Source organism: Setaria viridis, chromosome 5, assembly GCF_005286985.2.
Source record: "Setaria viridis chromosome 5, Setaria_viridis_v4.0, whole genome shotgun sequence".
Classification (NCBI taxonomy): domain Eukaryota; kingdom Viridiplantae; phylum Streptophyta; class Magnoliopsida; order Poales; family Poaceae; genus Setaria; species Setaria viridis.
Window position 1 is genome coordinate 19,663,881 of NC_048267.2, and position 22,256 is coordinate 19,686,136.

The window sequence follows — 22,256 nt, forward strand, 5'->3', positions numbered from 1 at the left end:
ATCTCATTCGAGACTTCGTTAACCGGGGTGAGATCAAGATATGCAAAATACACACGGATCTGAACATTTCTGATCCGTTGACAAAACCACTCCCGCAGGCTAAGCATGATGCGCATGTAAGAGCTATGGGTATTAGGTACCTTCTAGATTGACTCTAGTGCAAGTGGGAGACTGTTAGAGGTATGCCCTAGAGGCAATCATAGAGATGATGATATTCCATTTGTATCCATGATTTATATTATGTTCCTTGAATATCCATTAAAGGCTACTTGAATTGATTTGCAATTATGTGAATTGTGTGTGAAACTCTTTACTTGTATGGTTATTCTAAAGTTGTCCCTAGTCGGAGTTCATGTGAGGACACACATGAATATTTGACTAGCACATGTATTAGTTGATGACTATGTTTCACAAGTCATGGACATGTAGATGTTGAACTAATAATGTGGACACATGTGGAGACATGTGCTAGGACTGACCCAACACGAGAAGTAGTTCTCTTTTTACACAACATATACGCTTTGTCCTTAGACCTGAGATTGTCGCATGTACTCAAGATGTGGATCGACTTACTTAGGGGCTATCAAACGCTACGCCGTAACAGGGTAGTTATAAAAGTAGCTTTCGGATTTGTCAAGAAGCATGCTATGAGACATGGTCAATCAAGATGGGATTTGCCCCTCTCTGATTGAGAGTGATATCTCTAGGCCCCTCAAGTGATTGGATCCGAAAATGCATGGCCATGCTACGTACGGTTAAGAGTTAACCTACAAAGGGATTCCGAATCACAGGATCGAGAAAGAGCGGTCGGCTTGAAGCTAGACCAAATATCGTGAGGCAAAGGGAATAGCATGTATATAATGTTGTGATGGTTCGTCTGATATGATCTTCGTGTGCATATAGGAGTTGGCACGTCTTGCTAGAGGCCGCTACCGACTATTGGGCCGAGTAGGAGTACTCGGGCCATGTCTATACGTATCCGAACCCATAGGGTCACACACTTAAGGGGCTGGAAGCCCAATTTGGATGTGATCCGAGTTGGATTAGGTTTAGAAGTACTAATGGGCCTCGGACCCAGAGGCCCGTTAGGAACCTCTATAAATAGAGGGGTGGGGGTGCCCTAGGTTTAACACCTTTTTGGCGAAACTCATCTGCAGCGCCTCCCACGCCCTCGCCTGTTGCAACTCACGGATCTAGCAGTCCGGCTTGCGATGCTTCCTCCCTGCACGTGTGGATACCTTAGAGGTGTTGCGCCTGCAGCACTTGGACGAGCTGCCGACGAGCCACGACGAGCTACCGACAAGCCACGATGAGCCGACGATGAGCCGCGGCACGAGGGAGATCTTGCTGCACGTGGACGAGCTGCTGAGGAGCTGCTGGACGTCGACGTGATCGACTACGTACGACTACGCTGATCGACTTCGCTGCATCGACGCGAATCTACATCTTCCGCACCAGTAGTGCGTCGAGTGGTAATCCCGTGATCCTTATATGACAGTTTTCCTGGTTTACGCGGTAGAATTTTTTTGATTTGCGCTAGTGTAGCCTACCTCATATCCCAACAAAGCCCTCTGCAACCCATTCTGCCTCGCCTCGTCTCACTCACACCCTCACTGGCCGTGCCAAGGTGCCCCGTCGCCGCCGTGACAGAGCTTTTGCCGCTGTTGCGCCACCTCGCGACCCGCGCCCATCATCTCGCCCGGATCCCCGGCTGCAAGCCCTGATGCCTTCCGGTTTTTCCGCTTCTCCACAGTTGCGCCGTCCACGAGCTCACTCCACAATGATTCCGCTCTCGCCAACCACGACTCCGGCAGAGACAGCTCCTTTTCCGCCTCGCCAGTAGTGTACCCCGGCAAGCCGCTGTTTTGCGCTCGCTCGCGCCGCCGCTCGCCCTGTCACCTTGCCTGCTGCGACCTCACTGGCAGCGCCTTCCTTCCTGTCACACGCCAGTCAAATCTACCGCTCGACGCGACCAGACCACGCTCGCCTTCGCCACATCTAAATCCCGGCAAAGCTGCGTCTGCGCCGGCCTTGTCTCCGGTGCCCAGTGGCCAAAGACCCTGTCTCCAAGACTCTGTTCCGCCGCCCATTGCCGCTCAATTGCCGCCATGGCAGCGCACTCCATCCTTTTCTTTCCGGTCTTCGTGCTGCTGAAACTCTCTCTCTCTTCCGCGCAGCTATAAAAAGGAGTACCAGAGCCCCCACCGGAGTTTCCTTCACCATCTCTATTTCGCCGCCCCTACTCCGAGCGCACTTGAGCACTACCGCTGAGCTCTTGAGAATTTTTCCTCTCCACTCAAACCCGTTTCTCCCCAACCCACTAGCCGCCTGATCCTCCACCCGGTGCTAGAGCTTCCTTGTTGTCCACAAGAAGCGCCGCCGCCACCAGAGCACCGTTGAACATCGCTGCCGCCCAAGCCTTAGCGCTTTAATCTTTCCACCCAAGTCTGTTCCTTCCCAACCCCAAAGCTTCACCAGTAGACCTGAAGGTAAGCTGCTGACCCCTTCCCGGTTCGCCCGACCCATTTTCCATCTCGCCCGACCCTGTCTGTTCGCCGACCCTTATCCACCTCGCCTGAGGGCTCGGCTGTATCTTTTTCTTTGACCCAGGGTATCTGTGTAAAATATCGGGGACTTCTCTGTGTTAAGTCTAAGGACCCCGGCATAGTTATTCCTTAAGATTAAGGGTCAAATCATGAGTTTCTCCCCATCCGACCCTTTTATCCTGTTCTCCACCAACTAAAGTTGAACCCCCACCTTTCCTCTTCTTAAACTTGCAAGTGTTGTTGAAATAACCGTCTAAGAGCTAACTCCTGCACTTGCATTCGTGTAGAGTTACATCTCGCCGACAGCACCTACGAGCTACATCTAGCGCCTGAAGACGGACCAGTAGCTGAGCTGCCGATCCCAGAAGCTGAAGCAGCCCCCGCTAAAGACCAGTTCACCTCCACCCCGCATGAAGGTAAGCCCCAGAGCATGAACCCAACTGATAGAGTCGGAGTGCCCGATCTTTCGGTGAGTGGAGATAAATTCGACTTGGTGGAAGTAGACCCTCACGATCCGACTAAGACGAGCGAACCCGAAGCGCCAATGCAATCGCTGAACCAACTCCCGATGGTTACCAACCTCGCCGGTGCGAGATCAGCCTGATCACGAAGATCAATTCCTGTCCGCAATCGAAGAACGAACAAGAAAGAGAGGCGAGCAATCTAAATATCACTCGAAGGTGGAGTTCTGAATCACAAGGGCAGCGCGTATTTGCGCGTGTTCAAGAGTAGCTAAAGCTAGATGTAAAACAAAACTCAAGTCGTAAACAAAAAGGACTCGGACTAAATAAAGGGGGCGCAGCCCCTGGAGTCCGAAGGGGTCACGCGCGCCCAACCCTAGGCGCCCCACCTGGGCTGCCTTGTTGGGCCATCTTCTTATTCCGATGGGCCTTCGTTCCTTAACACCATGATGAAGTTTAATTCTCTCGCACGGGCCCGAGTGATTGGCCCAACTGGATGATCAACTGTAGGCACCTAAGGTGGAGGAGCAACTGGAGGCGCCTGAGGTGCTGCTGGTGTAGATGCACATGTGGTGTCCTCATCATCCTCCCCTTCTTGAACTGAAGTCGTCCTCAACGGCAACTCCTCATCTTCGCCCACATACGGTTTCAAATCTACAACATTAAAACTCGTGGAAACACCAAACTCCGCAGGCAGGTCAAGGATATAAGCATTATCATTAATCTTGGTTAGCACTTTAAAAGGACCAGCAGCACGTGGCATGAATTTAGAACGACGTAAGGTAGGAAAATGATCCTTTCTCAAATGCAGCCAAACCAGATCACCCGGTGCAAAAGTAACATGTTTTCTCCCTTTACTACCCGCAACCTGATATTTAGCATTAGCAGCAACAATGTTTTGTTGAGTTTGCTCATGCAAGCTAATCATTTGATCAACATGTGCAGCGGCATCTATGTGTGGGGCGTCCTCGGCATCAAGTGCAAACAAATCAATAGGCGCCCGAGGAATATAACCATAAACAACGTGAAAAGGACACATCTTTGTAGAAGAATGCGTTGCATGATTATAAGCAAACTCAACATGAGGCATGCAATCTTCCCAACGTTTCAAGTGTTTATCTAAAACAGCCCTAAGCATAGTGGACAAGGTTCAATTAACCACCTCAGTTTGTCCATCAGTCTGAGGGTGACAAGTGGTGCTAAACAACAATTTAGTTCCCATTTTATTCCACAGTGATCTCCAAAAATGACTGAGAAACTTAACATCACGATCAGAGACTATTGTATTTGGAATACCATGCAAACGAATAATCTCGCGAAAGAACAATTCAGCAACATTGCTAGCATCATCAGTCTTATGACAAGGTATAAAATGAGCCATTTTGGAAAAACGATCAACAACCACAAAAATACTATCCCTCCCCTTCTTAGTTCGAGGCAATCCCAAAACAAAGTCCATAGAAATATCAAGCCAAGGGGAAGTAGGAACAGGCAAAGGCATGTACAAACCATGGTTGTTCAATCATGACTTAGCTTTTTGGCAAGTAGTGCAGCGTGCAACAAGGCGCTCAACATCAGCGCGCATCCGGGGCCAAAAGAAGTGGGCAGCCAGCACTTCATGCGTCTTGTAGACGCCAAAGTGCCCCATGAGACCACCTCCATGCGCTTCCTGTAACAACAAACGACGAACCGAGCTAGCTGGAACACACAGCTTGTTAGCGCGAAACAGGAACCCGTCCTGTATGTGAAATTTGCCCCATGGTTTGCCATGAATACAGTGGGCGAAAGCATCTTTAAAATCAGCATCATCCACATATTGATCCTTCACAGTTTGCAAGCCAAAGATTTTAAAATCTAACTGTGACAGCATGGTATAGCGACGAGACAAAGCATCAGCAATGACATTTTCCTTCCCGCTCTTGTGTTTAATAATGTAAGGGAAAGACTCAATGAATTCTACCCATTTAGCATGACGACGGTTCAGGTTTGTTTGGGTACGAATATGTTTTAAAGCCTCATGATCAGAATGAATTATAAACTCGCTATGCCAAAGGTAGTGCTGCCAAATATGCAAAGTGCGCACTAAAGCATAAAGCTCCTTATCATAAGTAGAATAATTCAAGCTAGCACCACTTAATTTCTCGCTAAAGTAAGCAACAGGTTTTCCTTCTTGTAACAAAACAGCACCTAGCCCAATACCGCTAGCATCGCATTCAAGCTCAAACACTTTAATAAAATCAGGCAACTACAAGAGAGGAGCATTGGTTAACTTATCTTTCAAGCTGCTGAACGCAACCTCTTGCGAATCACTCCAAGCAAAGGGAACATCCTTCTTTGTAAGCTCATGTAGAGGCGCTGCAATGGAGCTAAAATCACGAACAAACCGGCGGTAGAAACCTACAAGGCCAAGAAAGCTTCGAATTTGTGTGACCGTCGTCGGTGTAGGCCACTCCCGAATGGCATCAATCTTGCTGCTATCCACCTCAATGCCCTGTGGAGTAACAACATAGCCAAGAAACGAGACACGTTGTGTGCAAAACATGCATTTTTTGAGGTTAGCAAATAAATGGGCCGCACGCAATGCATCAAAAACAGCACGCAAATGTTCTAAATGCTCTTCCATAGACTTGCTGTAAATGAGGATATCATCAAAATATACAACTACAAACAATCCTATGAAGGGCCTCAGAACTTCATTCATCAAACGCATAAATGTGCTGGGCGCATTTGTCAAACCAAACGGCATAACCAACCATTTATATAACCCAAATTTCGTTTTAAAAGCCGTTTTCCATTCATCACCTAATTTCATGCGAATCTGATGGTAGCCACTACGCAAATCAATCTTAGTGAAAATAATGGCACCACTAAGCTCATCTAGCATATCATCAAGGCGTGGGATAGGGTATCGGTAGCGAATGGTAATATTATTAATAGCACGACAATCTACACACATACGCCATGAGCCATCTTTCTTTGGAACAAGTAACACGGGAACGGAGCAAGGGCTAAGAGACTCACGAATATAACCCTTGTCAAGAAACGCCTTTACCTGGCGCTGGATTTCCTTCGTCTCATCCGGATTTGTACGGTACGGTGCGCGGTTCGGAAGCTGTGCGCCGGGAATGAGGTCGATCTGGTGCTCAATGCCACGAAGTGGTGGGAGTCCTGGTGGCAAATCTTTTGGAAAGACATCAGCGTACTCCTGCAAAATGTTAGCAACCGTAGGGGGAATATCCAAAGATGGTGCATCATCAAGTCAAACGAACACACTAGAGCATATAAGGGCATAGCATGGCAAAGGAGCATCGCGTAACTCATCAAAATCAGCACGTGTGGCAAGCAAAACAGGAGCATTCAACTTGATTTCAGAATTAATAGATGTCGATGGTTCAAGTTGTTTAGCAGTTTTAGCAGCTCTAGCAAGATCATCTTTAAGAATTTGTTCAGGTGTCATTGGATGTATAATTATTTTCTGACCCTTAAACATGAAAGAATATTGATTTGAACGACCATGATGCAAGCTATCAGTATCATATTGCCAAGGTCGCCCAAGTAACAGAGAGCATGCTTCCATGGGAATAACATCACAATCGACAAAATCAGAATAAGCACCCATGGAGAAAGGAACACGGACTGATCGAGTAATTCTAATTTTCCCACCATCATTAAGCCATTGAATGTGATATGGATGTGGATGCTTACGAGTGGGTAAAGACAACTTGTCAACCAGCGTGGTACTCGCCAAATTGTTGCAGCTGCCGCTGTCGATGATGATGCGAATCGACCGCTCCTGCACAACGCCCTTGCTATGGAAAAGAGTGTGTCGCTGATTCTTCTCGGACGGGGCGACCTGTGTACTGAGAACACGCTGCACAACAAGACTTTCATACCTATCGGCGTCGCCCGGGTTGACATGTACCTCCATAGCTGCATGGTCAGTGGCAAGCATCGCATGTCGAGTATCTTCAGAATCACTAGCGGAAGAGTACTCACCATCGTCACGAAGAAGCAAAGTGCGCTTGTTCGGACAGTCCCGAATCACATGGCCAAATCCTTTGCAACGATGACACTGAATATCCCGTGTACGGCCTGTGGGAGGGGTGGCGCCTGTGGAAGGGGCAGCGCTGGCAGGTTTGGCCGTTCGCTCGCGCGGTGTAGTGGTGGGCGTGGGTGGCGCAGGGAGAGCGGGTGCGGAGTTGGATGTCGAGCTTCTTCCTGCAAAAGAGTTAGAATATGTCTTCGAGCGGCATCCCTGCACTTCACGTTTAGCTTTGCAAGCATATTCAAATAATGTTGTCATATCTGTGTAGTCCTTATAATCAAGTATATCCTGAATTTCGCCGTTCAAACCACCACGAAAACGTGCCATAGCAGCGTCGTTTTCCTCCAATAACCCACAACGAATCATGCCTATTTGTAATTCCTGGAAATATTCCTCAACAGATTTGGAACCTTGCTGAAAACGTTACATTTTATTAAGCAAATCGCGAGCATAATAAGAAGGCACAAATCTATGGCGCATAGCAGTTTTTAATTGCTCCCAAGTGGTTGGAATGGTATTGGGATGTTTGTGTTTATATTCACGCCACCAAATTAAAGCAAAATTAGTAAATTCACTAATAGCAGCTTTAACTTGAGAATTAGCAAGAATATCATGGCATGAAAATTTCTGTTCAACTTCTAATTCCCAATCAAGATATGCAGTAGGATCATATTTGCCATTAAAAGGTGGAATTTTAAATTTAATCTTGGAAAAGGAATCATTACCACCGGGACGGCGTGGCACGCGGCGGGCACGGCCTCGGCGGTCGCCATCATCCTGGTCCGAGTCACCACCATAACCCTGCTGCAACTCTGCGACTGTTGTGTGCAATGCATCGAGTCTTGCCACAACTGAGTCGAGTGTGGCCTTAGCGGCCGTCTGTGCAAGGTCGAGCTGATCACACCGCTCGGTCGTCGAGGAGATCGTCGAGTCCAGCCGTTCATGAATCGTCTGAATGTCGGTGACAAGCCCTTCAACTTGCGGCCGTATGCCCTGCAGCTGGTTAGCCCCCACGTCGACATCATCTGCCATGGTTAGCGCAAATACAAGAACAAAAGCGATGACAAAACAGGGGTGTAACGGCGCACAAGGCGCTCACACTAGTGCTGTTATCAAATTCTTATCCGTTCTTACCACGCACACAGGGGCGAATTGCAACCAACCGGTGGAACTCACGAAAGATGGGAGGAGCGATTGCCTGGAGAAACAAAATATGCTCGTCGTAGAACTATGTGGAGTTCTGGGAAGGCTGCACTCAAATGAAGGATTAGCACAATCAAACAATAATGCAAAGTTGAAAGATAGTGCCAAACACGTAACAAGAGTTGCTGGTAACAAGGAAAATCGAAAGAACAGAGGCAATGGTGGAGAGGGCGCACCTCTTTTTTTTTTATTTCTGTTTTTTTTTACAGAGGGTGCCCCAAAACTGATAATATGAACACAGAGGATCTCAAACAGCAAATTGTGGCACACACTTTTTCTCTCTCTCTCTCTCTCTCTCTCTCTAGAGTAAGGCGGTTCTCAGAATAAAAAAGGACCAAGAAAGAGAGATACGGATATGAAAGGCTGGCACGGAATGCGTGGGAGGGGGGGGATTTGCCCCAGAGAGTCGTGACCCAGGGGGAGTCACGGCGCGCGCAAAGGGAGTTTCCACCGAAACAAATCCGAATCACCTTCCTTGTCCCTGTTGGATTCTTCTTCTTTTTTTGTGCTTCTGTCCCCTTTTTTTTTGCACTTTCTTTTTTTTTGATAGCTTTCTATCGTTTTTTTTGTGGGCAGGGGAGGGGGCGATCGGAGGGTGGGATGGCGTGGCGCGGTTGTCGCGGTGGGCGCGGCGTGGTTGGCGAGCAGCGGAACGGCGGCGGCGGCGAAAACTAGGGTTAGAGGAAAAACGAGAAACAAGAGATGAAACACAAGTAACCAGCAACAATTGAACGAGGAGGCACGAAAATTCAACAAAGACACTTCTTGAAAGAATGTGCGAGGCTAAACGGTTGCTGGGACAAGGATCTAACCTGAAAAATTTGTTTTGGGTTTTGTGGACTGTAGGAAGGGAAAAACACTCGGTAAAACTCGCCGATCAACCTGGAAAGCTGATACCACTTGATAGAGTCGGAGTGCCCGATCTTTCGGTGAGTGGAGATAAATTCGACTTGGTGGAAGTAGACCCTCACGATCCGACTACGACGAGCGAACCCAAACCGCCAATGCAATCGCTGAACCAACTCCCGATGGTTACCAACCTCGCCGGTGCGAGATCAGCCTGATCACGAAGATCGATTCCTGTCCGCAATCGAAGAACGAACAAGAAAGAGAGGCGAGCAATCTAAATATCACTCGAAGGTGGAGTTCTGAATCACAAGGACAGCGCGTATTTGCACGTGTTCAAGAGTAGCTAAAGCTAGATGTAAAACAAAACTCAAGTCGTAAACAAAAAGGACTCGGACTAAATAAAGGGGGCGCAGCCCCTGGAGTCCGAAGGGGTCACGCGCGCCCAACCCTAGGCGTCCCACCTGGGCTGCCTTGTTGGGCCATCTTCTTATTCCGATGGGCCTTCGTTCCTTAACACCATGATGAAGTTTAATTCTCTCGCATGGGCCCGAGTGATTGGCCCAACTGGATGATCAACTGTAGGCGCCTGAGGTGGAGGAGCAACTGGAGGCGCCTGAGGTGCTGCTGGTGTAGATGCACATGTGGTGTCCTCATCACCAACTTTCTAAACTTGCACATGCCTTCCTTCTTATGAATGTGCATCTACGTATAGGAGTTGTTTGCAACCATAGATGCATGACTTAGTCCCTTTGTTTTGAACACTAGTTTGTTGGGTCGAGTAGTTGCAAATCTTAAATAGGAATCGGTAAAAGCCGAGTGATTTCCTGTCACTCGCAAGTCATAGGAGTTGGTTGTTCTTCTTCTGTTTACAACTATAAGGACGATGGATGGGGCAGGGTTTTGGTTAACTCTTTTGGTGGTCGGCTAATCGCCCCGTCTGTTTATTGAACCTGTTAAGGCCCGACAGTGGTGGTGTTTGTGATCAAGTGTTTGAAAGTACTAATCTCATACCCATTATGGGATGGGGAAGCCTAGTACCTGATTGAACCTAGACGTGAGCGGTTCGATCCACTGTCCCTGGAACGAAGTTCCCCTGCGGCCGCACGTGGTGGCAAGTGTGGTCACAGAATGGCAGAGGCCGGGTCTGTGGAACCTTGCACCAAGGGAAGTGGGCCCGACACGGGTTAGAGAATTAATGGGGAAGGCCGACACAGGAAGCGACCCTCGGTGGTGCGTGGATGTCGTGAGGTTAGGTTCGCCATGCATGGTTAAAGAACCCGAATTGATTCGTCTGCCTCTCACAATTTGAGATTGCTTGATCGCTATGCTACACTAAGTAATGAAGGAGTCTGATGATGACATGGTCTTGATGATGAGCTTATATACATAAAGTTGGATCTATGCTTGCTTAGTATAAGTTGCCAATGTAGATTGGTTAATGAACTTAGAATTTGAGCTAAAACTATGAAAATAAGGACCTAACATAGTGCTTTTGGCAAACAAAACCCCTCAGCCAGAGAGCCTTGCATGTCTAGAGATGGTGGAGTAGTCCTTCCCACCGGTCGGTTAAGTCTTGTTGAGCTTAGAAGCTCAGCCTTGTTTGTGGCATCTCTTTTTAGGTGAAGTTGAAACTTCAGAGCTTGCCGCTGGCACTTGGCCACCCCAACTCCCTCCTGGGTGGACGGTCGAGTGGGATCCTTCCTCGGACGGCGGGGAATGGGATCACTGATGTCCTGTTGGCCTCACCAGGGACATCCGACCCGGACGCTAGCTTCCGCGATGCTTTTGCCTTCTGTTGTTTCCTTTTGAACCTTGTAAAACTCTGATTTCAACCAGTGTGTAATGAATTGTTAAACTAACTGTGGATCTGTGTATTCTCTGGAACCACTCACCTTCGTGTGAGCTATGCTAACTCGGTCCTGTTAAGTGGTTAAATCGGATGAAATCCGACGGCTTGTCGAGTTAACTTAATTAAGGCATGAGGATCGCGGGTCAAGCGACTTAACCGTGCTTTAGTTGAGTTAAACCGAGGTGTTCCGCCACACTCAGGCCCACGAGTAGACCTTGGACGGCCCACTAAGGGGCGTACTCGGATATGATCAGGACAGGGGATAGGCGTATCCCACTCGGACTAGTCAAGTATGTTTATGGAAAACTACTCGGGCCTTACCGAGTAGAACTCTGTAATAGTACCCGACTAGGACTCAAGACTTGTAACCCTACCCTCCCGTGTATATAAGGGTGGGCAGGGACCTCCCTCAAACAACAACTCCAGTTCATCAATACAAACCAATACACGGGACGTAGGGTATTACGCGATCTAGCGGCCCGAACCTATCTAAATCGTGTTCCTTGCATCACCATTGATTCCTTGATTCTCGACGATCCTTACCGCACAAAAGACCTCCTAGGGTACTCCCTAGGCGGGTTGCCGGTCTAAAACACTGACAGGCGGCACATTGGGCTCGTCAGTCGGGTGAATCTTGGGTCGCTATGGCTCGGCTATGTCAGAACCACCCAAATTGACCCAGCTAAAGTCTGCTAAACATCACCTCAAATGCGAATAGACACTTTAATCGAGTCAAAATGGTAGTCTGTCGGGATTCACCCGATGCAACCATGTATTTCTGATCGAAACAAGCATACAACACTCGTATGAAGAGGATCCTAGAGATTACAACAATCCAGACAAAAGATTACATAGGTCCCAAATTAATTTATTACAAACCGAGTGTTCAAGAGCATAAAGTAGTTTTGGAGTTCAAAACATAAAGAGTGTTCAGAGTTCGATTGCAGAGGAAAACAAGCGATAGTTCTAGCGTCGATACATGATACCATGGTGAAGCCATCCATGATATCAATCACCACAATCCTCGCCCACCGAGGATGGGTCCCTCTCAGCTGTCCATCCCAGAGGGAGCTGGCACAGCCAAGTCACACTAGCAATCATGTCATCCACATCAACACTACCTGAAAACATAGCCACAAGCAAGGCTGAGTATACTAATACTCCGGTAGTATCTAATCCACCGACTCCTAGACATGCAAGGATTTTTAGCTAAGGGGTTTGTTTTGCCAAAAGTTTCTAAAGTGGATCCTTACTTTGAAGTTTTAGCATCAAGTTCTAGTTGATTAACCATTTTAGGTAAGCACCTATTCTAAGAAAGCATGGTAGAACAAGAAAATTAAATCAAGCATCAATATTAAGCATCATCCTTATTCATCTTCTTACTTAGTGTAGAAAGGTGGTCAAGCAGTCCCAAACTATGAGAAGCAGACGATTCGAATCAATTTTTTTTAACCTTGCAAGGTGGACCTAAACACATGACATATGCGTACCACGCCGAGTTCACATATATCAGCCGTTGCCATTGATCCCCGGCACATGTCCAGGGCCCACTTCCCTTGGATACAAGGCCCCACCGGTACTGGAATGACGCCGTACCGAGGCTGCACTTGTACCCACATGATGCATCAAGGGAACCTGGTTCCAAAGAGAGCAGGGAGTATGTCCATGCTCCGGTTCAATTAGGTACTAGGCCACAACTCTAACACATTTTGACCTTAGCAGTTTTCCTCCAAACAGATGGGACATCCACCATTTTAGAACATATTACCAAGCCCTGCCCGTCAACCTTATGATTCCAACATAAGTAAACAGGCAACTCCTATAGCTCATGAGTGACAGGAAATCACTCGACTTTTACCGTGTCCCTATTTAGCATAGTGACTACGTGACTTAACATGCTAGTATTGAAGTCATGGGTACTAGGAGCATGCAACTAAGGTTTCAAGAAACTCCGAACTTAATGCACAAACATAAGTAACATAAGTAATGCATAATTTTAGAAACCAAGGCTATGCTCCGGGGCTTGGCTTCTTGTCCTACGCTAGCCTGTGGCTCTTCCGAAGCTTGGCTCGGGTCTTGAGCAGTCTCGATCAGGTTCAACGCAGAGTGGAGTGTTCCTCTTCAGCTTCTGGAACCAACTCGTACGTGCCATCAGTGAGATTAGGCGGCTTCGGTGGGGCTCGGGAGGTGGTGACTAGTGAGCTTAGGCGGCTTCGGTGGGGCTCGGGAGGGTAGGTTTTATAGCGGCAACTCGGCGTGGGCAAGCTGGTGAGCGTCAGGATAAGCTTGGCGTGCAATTGGGCAAGCCAGAGGCGGCCGAGTAGTGGTGGCAGGCTGGGAAGCGCCGGGACTGGCTACCGGTGGCGTGCGGAGCTGCGCGCGCACGTGGCCCGCGTTCCGTGGTTGGCCGACGGAGTTGTGGCGTGGGGAGGGGGAGATTGCACAGGCGAGGATTGGGTGAAGGCCGAGCTCGTCTAGTCTTGTCGCCAATGGTGGTTGGCCGAGCAGCAGACGCCACCTGGGTGTCGCGACATGGTGCTGGCGCATGCGGCATGCGTCATCACCGTGATCCCGGTGCACGTGGGGTTGCCGTGGCGCGCGAGGGTAGCATATTTGAGGCAAATTTTCTCTGAAATTTTAAACCAAACTTTGAATTATTCAAATACAAAATTTGGAGTTTGAGCCCTAGGCTACAACTTCTACAAAAACTGTCTAGTGAAAAACACAATAGATTTGGAGATAATCTCATTGAAACTTTGGTGGAACGCCGGGCAAGGCTGATTTGAGTTTAACTTGAATTTGACCTGACTTTCACCCAGTTTTTTGAATGCCATCCACTCAAAATCAGAGAAAGTGCAAATTATGAAGTTTGTTCAATTTGAAAAGTTCTACCATATTTATATTGGCCAAAAATTGAGTTCTTATACAAAATATGTTTTTATTTTCCTGCCCAAGTGAGTGCCACTTACGGGGTGTTTTCTTACTTAGAAAAATTTGAGTTGTTTTTGAATTCGACACTGGAAAATTTGATTTGTTTCTAATCTATTTCTTAATTCCTCTTGGTTTATCCTTTTAGTCACTAGGGATATCACAGCCTACCCCCTTAAAAAGAATCTCGTCCCGAGATTCGGGTGATTAAAAACTAGTGTGGCTGTGCATCTACCTTTCTGGTCGAATAGAAAACCATGGAAATTTTTGTTGAGATATTCTTCAGTTTCCCACGTTGCCTCATCTTCGGTATGATGGCTCCATTGGATTTTGAACATTCTCACCACTTGTCTTCGAGTTCTTCTTTCCTTACGATCAAGTATCTTGATTGGAAACTGCAAATAGGAAATATCCGGTTCTATCCATACTTCGTCTTGTTCGATGATCTCGGTTGGAACTCGAACACATTTCTTGAGTTGAGGTACATGGAAGATATCATTGATAGCGGAGAGTCTAGGTGGAAGTTTCACTCAATAGGCAATGGGTCCACAAATTTCCGTGATTTCGTATGAACCAATATATCGAGGAGCTAGTTTTCCTTTTACTCCGAACCTTTGCACACCCTTGGTTGGCAAAAAACCCGAAGGTTTTACAAGGTCACCAACTTGGAATTGCAATGGTTTCCTCCTCTTATCAAAATAGCTCTTTTGCCTAGATTGGGCAGCTTTAAGGTTTTCTTGTATTACCCTCACTTTCTCTTCCGCCTCGATTACCAATTCTAGCCCATATACTTTTCGCTCTTCGGCTTGGGACCAACTCAAGGGAGTTCGACACCTACGACCATACAAGGCCTCAAATGGTGCCATCTTCAAACTAGCTTGATAGCTGTTGTTATAAGAAAACTCCACTAGAGGCAAGCATCTGTCCCAATTCTTATCATAGTGAATGATGCAAGCTTGAAGCATATCTTCAAGAATTTGATTTACCCTCTCAGTTTGTCCATCCATCTGAGGGTGATAGGTCAAGTTGCGGATAAGTTTAGTGCCAAGAGAAGCTTGCAACTGCTGCCAGAAGCGTGCCACAAATTGAGCACCTCGATCGAAGATGATTGTTTTGGGCACTCCATGTAGGCAAACAATGCGATCAAGATATAGCTCGGCATACTTCTTGGTTGTGTAGGTGGTTTGCACTAGAATAAAACATGCAGTTTTGGTCAGTCTATCAACTATAACCGATATGGAATCATGTTTCTGAGAGGTGTGGGGCAAACCAAAAATGAAATCCATGCTTATGTCCTCCCATTTCCATGATGGTATAGGCAGTGGTTGAAGAGTGCTGCCTACCTTTAAGTGGCTTACTTTTACCCTATGGCAAGTGTCGCATTTCGACACATATTTAGCAATCTTCAGTTTCATCCCAGTCCACCAAAAATTTTGTCTGAGGTCTTCACACTTAGAGAACTTGGCATAGAGCTGATGATCTCTAAGGCATTGAAGAACAATGTGGAGGTGCTGAGCATGCTCTTCTTCCTTCTTGGAATATATGAGGATGTCATCAATGAAGACCACGCCAAACTTGTCAAGCTCGGGCATAAATACCGAATTCATGAGATTCATGAAGAAGTAGGAGCATTTGTTAGCCCGAAGGACATGACTAAGTACTCATATAATCCATACTGAGTAGATAAGACAGTCTTAGGAATGTCACTCGGCCGGATCTTAATTTGATGATAGCCAGAGCGGAGATCAATTTTGGAGAACACTCTGGCTCCGGTGAGTTGATCAAAGAGGACATCAATACAGGGTAGTGGATACTTATTCTTGATAGTCACCGCATTGAGATGTCAGTAATCTACGCACATCCTCAATCATCCTTCTTCTTTAGAAAGAGAGCTGGGCAGCCCCAAGGTGATGTGCTTGGGTGAGTAAAGCCCTTATCTAGTAGCTCTTGAAGCTGGGTTTTCAACTCTGCCAACTCCACAGGCGACATTCGATAAGGTCTCTTTAATATAGGTGCCGTTCCTGGTTGTAGTTCATTAGTAAACTCAATATCCCTATCTGGTGGCATTCCTGGCAAGTCATCCGAAAAAACATCAGCATACTCGCATACCATGGGGATATCCTCCAGTCGAGACTCTATTGCCGGATAAGTGCATAAATTTATGCACTCTCGGGCTGGAAAGTGAAGTGTGGAAGATCCATGGGTAGGTGAATTTATTTGGATGGCCTGTGCTGCAATGTCTAGCGTGACTTGGAGCTAAGTCATCTAATCCATCCCCAAAATTATATCTATGCCTTCCAAACCCAAGATAATAAGGTTGGTTTTGAAAACTTTTCTACCCAACTTGAGTGGTACATGACGGTTTATTTGGTTGGAAGCAATTTTACTACCAGGTGTTGAGATCATGTAGGACCCTATAGTATGACAGAACTCCAATCCACATTTACTATTGAATTTTGTCCCAATAAAGCTATGCGATGCACCAGAATAAAATAATATAACCACAGACTGGTTATGGATAGAGAAAATACCCGTGATTACTGGTGCACCCTTAGGAAGATCGGCGAGAGTGGTGAAGTTAAGCCTTCCTTGCCTGACCTGAACTTTTGACCTCTTGCCCTTGTTCTGGTTTGAGCCTTGTCCCTGGTTCTGGAGCCTATTCTATGGACACTCTTTAGCAAAATGATTTGAGCTCCCACAGATGAAGCATCGGTTCCCATTGCCAGTGCGAGCTGGCTACGGGGCATTTGGCCTTGGGCCCTACTGTTGAAAGTTAGGGAAATGTTGAGCTCCCTGCTGCTGAGGCAGCCTAATGACCCAATGCCTAGGCTGTGGGGTTCTCCGAGGAACTCTGGGTGGAGCATTCGGTACCAGCCGAAACTTTAGGTTCGGGGCACTAGCTAAGGCCATTGGAGCCTTCCTCTTCTTTTCTGCACGATGAGCCATGATACAATCCTCCTGCGTGATCGCTAAATTCACCAACTCATTATAATTGTTCACCTTGATGGGATTCAGCCGTTCCCTGAGCTTGGTATTGAGACCTCTACGGAAGCGGTCCCTTTTCTTCTCATCTGTGTCAGCATGATAACCCGAATACTGACACAAATAATTGAAGGCCTGAGCATACTGGAGGACATTACGTGTGCCCTAAGTGAGTGCCAAGAACTCATTTAACTTCCTCTCCAATAAACATTCAAGGATGTGATGGCCCCTGAAGGCAACCTTGAACTGGTCCCATGAAACCACGTGGTCGGCTGGGAGCATGACGTGGTAATAGTTCCACCATAGCCGTGCGAAAGCACAAAGCTGCTATGCTGTGAATTTTGCCTCGTTCTCATCAGGAAAAGGTGCCGTGAGTAGTGAGAACTTGGATTCGATAGTGCAAACCCATGCGTTGGCATCCAGAGGCTCCTCTGTCTTGTGGAACAAAGGGGGCTGGGTGCCCAAGAAGTCCTCATAACTCATGATCCGAGGCTGGTGGACATTCCATCCACCCTGAGGCAGCTGCAGCTGTTGTCCTTGGACTAGATGTCATAGCAATTCAATCTGGGCAGCCAGTATAGCCTCCATAGAAGGCGGGGGTGGTGATGGTGTTTGTTGCTTGCTGCCGTTAGGCGCAAATCCACCGGGGTTTTGGTGCATTCCCTGCATCATTTGCAAGGTTGAACTTTTCCATTGGTCACATAATTTTCAAACTTGCTCACAAGAAGATGAACAAGGCAAAATATGTGCGGAATGTTAAGTTCAACATGCAGTTAAACAATGTGGGCGGAAAACTGTAACGTAGGAGAAAATTCATATTTTCCGACTCAATTGTCCATAAATTCTCATCTTTTGGTCAGTGAGCAGGAAATTTAGTGTACTACAACTTTGGTATTCAACTCAGAGACCAATTCAAGTGTTATCTAAGCCAAAAAATTATATCTTTGCCTTTCTATCCTGGCTGTCTTTCAGCAGGCCAAGCTGTGATGTTTTGCTCATAACTCGAGAAGTACCCATCCAAAGGTTTGTCAATGTTCTGTTAAAAATTGGGAGGTTTACTAGAATATCCCTTAGGTACTTGGATACAACTTTGTTATTCCAAACTTTTTCCCAAACAGCCTCTAAGAGGGTCATAAACTCAGATTTCCCTACTGTGGTCTAGTCTGAAACTTTCTGTAGCTCTGCATTACTAATCTGACTATAACTCTTAAGCTACTCATCCAAAAAATTTGAAACTTTACCAGACGGTTCTCTACTATGTTTTATACAACGTTGATTTTAGGACACTAAACATAAACTTATCCTAAGGGGGTTGAAAAATTCAATCTCTGTCGACTGTGCATTCAGAATTTTCAGCAAACAGTGGTTTACTAATTTGAGCATATCTTGGGTTCCACTAGGCCAAAGTTTATGATATTTTTACAGAATAATCCATGCTAAATTTGGAATAAATTTCTTATAGGATATTTCTGGAAAAAAGATGATTTGAGAGCTCAACAAAAATTCCAATAGTAGGTAGTTGTAGTTCATGACAACTAGAAAATCCTTAGGTGATCGGCAAGAGTTTTTGTGAGAGCGACATTAGGTTGATTTGTTACCCATGCAAAAGTTGTTCCAATTTCCAATTTGCAAGTTTTTAACATGATGCATGCTCGACCTGTGCATCCTCACAAATTCAAAGAATTGCCAAATACTTGGACTTACGGGGTTAGTGCTGGTAGCAAGGCAACAATTTACAGCTCTCTCTATAATAACTAGTCGAGTTTCTAACCGTTCGTTAACTTAACGTAATCGCGGTTAGTGTACCTACAGAAAATCATTTGTACAAATTGAACCTTTCGTGCCAGCACCCATGAAAGCATCCCCATTCATTACCTTTCACATAGAAACAACACCCGCAAGATTTCCACTGTACAGGCAATGTTCATATGCCAAAATAGCGTATTCACTTTTTTTGTGCCGCCATCATATTTTCATATGAAGCCGTGGGTACGTTACAGCAATTGTCGTACCCTTGCACCAACCATACTTTATGTACCACCACCATATTGGCATATGGTGCCGTGGATACGTTACAACAATCGTTGTATCCCTGTGCCAACCATTGTGCAAAAAAGTAAGTTTTGATAGAAAGTAAATGTGCTGGAAGTCAGTATAATATAACCAATAATTTAGTTAACCACCTGATCAACCGATAATCCCCTAGGACTTCATGGACTAACTTTCATCCTTAACGAACTAACACATTTTTCAAATATGATTTTTCTGGGCAAGTTTTATCGAAATAAGTTTTTAAGGCTCATTACTTTTTTTGGTGTATGCTTTTCGCTCTGATACCAGTTGTGGCAGAACCATCCAAATTAACCTGGCTAAAGTGTGCTAAACATCACCTCAAATGCGAATAGACACTTTAATCGAAACAAAACGGAGTCTGTCGGGTTTCACCCGATGCAACCACGTATGTTTGATCAAAACAAACATACAACACTCATACGAAGACGAGCCCAGAGATTACAACAATCAGACAAAAGATTACATAGGACCCAAATTAATTTATTACAAACCAAGTTTTCAAAAGTATAAATTAGTTTAGGAGGTCAAACCATAAAGAGTGTTCAGAGTTCGATTGCAGCGGAAAATAAGTGATAATTCTAGCATCGATACACGATACCATGGTGAAGCCGTCCATGATATCACTCTCCACGATCCACGCCCACCGAGGATGGGTCCCTCTCAACCGTCCATCCCAGAGGAAACTAGCACGACCAAGTCACACTAGCAATTATGTCATCCACATAAACATTACCTAAAAACATAGCCACAAGTAAGGCTGAGTATACTAATACTCCACAAGACTTACCTGTTAGGTGGTATCTAATCCACTGACTCCTAGATATGCAAGGCTTTTGGGATGAGGTGTTTGTTTTGCTAAAAGCTTCTAAAGTGGATCCTTACTTTATAGTTTTAGCATCAAGTTCTAGTTGAATAACCATTCTAGGTAAGCACCTATTCTAAGGAAGCATGGTAGAACAAGCAAATTAAATCAAGCATGAATATTAAGCATCATCCTTGTTCATCTTCTTATTCAATGCAGAAAGGCGGTCAAGCATTCCCAAACTGTGAGAAGGAGACAATTCGAATTGAATTTCTTAACCTTGCAAGGTGGAACTAAACACACGACATATGCGTACCATGCTGGGTTCACATATATCAGCCGTTTCCATTGATCCCCAGCACGTGTCCAGGGTCCACTTTGATGAGGACATAACTCCTTTGGATGCACACGATACTCCTCAAGTTGTACAAGGACCAATCACTCGAGCTAGAGCACGACAAATGAATCAATAGGTGAGCTCGTTCTTAGGTATGTCCTTTCATGATTATAAGAATGAGATACTATCTAATGATATTATTGTGATTAGGAACTTAGGAGAGGACCAGCTAGGACATGGAGAGTGTTTTGGAAGTGGAGGATACCAGCAAGGGCGCCCAAATCAAGTTGGAAATGCAATACAACTCGGGTTCGTTTCAGCCTCGGATTCCAGGAGCAGCAAGTAGTAAATTGGACGCCCCGGTGGCATACGGAGGCCGTTTTGGACGTTCTTTATATGGATGGAAAGATAATTTCGAGGAGCTTCCAATGGCACTAGTCCCACTGCAAAATACGGCCGGAGTCAACAGGAATTGTCGAAAGAAGTTGGCATCCAGAATCTGTCCGGGTGCTGCGTCACCGTCTTTGGGCCATTGGCCCATGTATCCTGTCGAGCCCATTAGGGGGCGCGTCCCTAAGGGTATGCATGCCACAAACCCTTATTTTCTCAGTAGCCACCGTCCTTTGAGAGTTAGGTTTTGCTTAGATTCATTCTTCACGCTTTGTGATAGAGTTCGCCTTGCACCGGACCGACTAGGCTGCTGCAATTGGCTTGAGAAACCTCAACTTGAGTGCTTAATCATTCATCTGCAATTCTGATTGTGTTCTTCTCATTCGTGCTTGTGTTCTTAGATTCGCTTGCAGGGATTAGCCTTCTTGGCGAGGTCATCCGTGTCTTGGACGGGGGTGATAACCAACGGAGTAGTGGTGTAACGGTCACGGGGTGAATCTGTTTCGGCAGGAGCCCTGAATCGCCAACGTCAAGTCTCCACAAATCCAACATACCCTACCTAGCAAAAGATCGGGACCAACACCCCTATTAGCTGGTATCAGATTCACAAGTTTCTTGTTAGGTAATTCTCATGATCTTCCTTTTACTATCCTAGAGTCCACTAGCCGAAAAATACAACAAAAATCTCGTCCTATAGCCCCTTTGTGCCTTTCCGATTTTAATTTCAGTGTTGCTTTATTGAATTTGTGTCCGTAGTTGAGTCTTTGTTGCTGGTTTAGATTGTGTCCAAGTCTGGTTGTGTTTCCCCTTGTGGCACCACCCATCTCGCATCGCCGCCAACCCTAGCCGCCGCATTTGTGCCGTCGTAAAACCCTGATTTCGAGGCAAATCTTGAAACAGCTATAACTTTCCGCTCGGAGGTCGAAACGGGGTAAATTTTTTTTTTCACGGACATCTACAAAAAATTTCCTACATGGTCTTCCCCTGCTTTGCTAGGTTCAGCAAAATCAGATTGCCGCAATTCCCTTTGCAAGATTGTGTTTCTGAGGTTCAAAGTTGTTTCTTCTCGTTTCTCGTATCTTCGTGAATTTCCCTAGCTCACATATGTTATCCCCATAAGTTGAAACTTGGTGTGCTTGGTTATTAGGTGCTCCTGGTTTAGAAAAAATATCAAAAAAAAAATTCAAAAACACAAAAAAAGAAAAAAAATACCTGAGCACCTGAGACTTGGCACACCCTGAGCAGAGCTGTGAGATCCTTTCCTTTGACTTGCCTCATTGTGATTTACCCTGCTTGCTTGTTGTTATACAACTTCTACTAGATTCACATTTAGGCCAACAACTGTGACGAGTTCTACGAACATTTATTCAGTTTGCATATCTGTTATTACTATCGTGTGTTCCTTGCTACTTACATTGCCTATCAAGTACCCAAGCTCCACTTTCTCCTAGTCAGAAAAGCTTCAACCTTGGTGATCTGCCCACGCTCCGCTTGGTGTCCCCTCACCGACCGGTACCCTCCTTGCAGTGTTGGCAAGAATATTTGCAAGTGCGGGTAAGACGCTTGACGAGTTGTTCCACCTCACATACAGCCACCACACCCCCCCTCGTACTTGAATAGGGCTTTGTACTTTCTATTTTCTTTGCTAACATGCCAGGAATCGACAAAGACAAAGAAGTTTCTAGCCCATCCAACTTCAACGAGTGTGTTTCTCGGGCGGACCTTGATGCTACCACACGGATGATGCCGCAAGCGCTTGAGCAGCTCCAGCGTTCTGTCGCAGCTATTGCT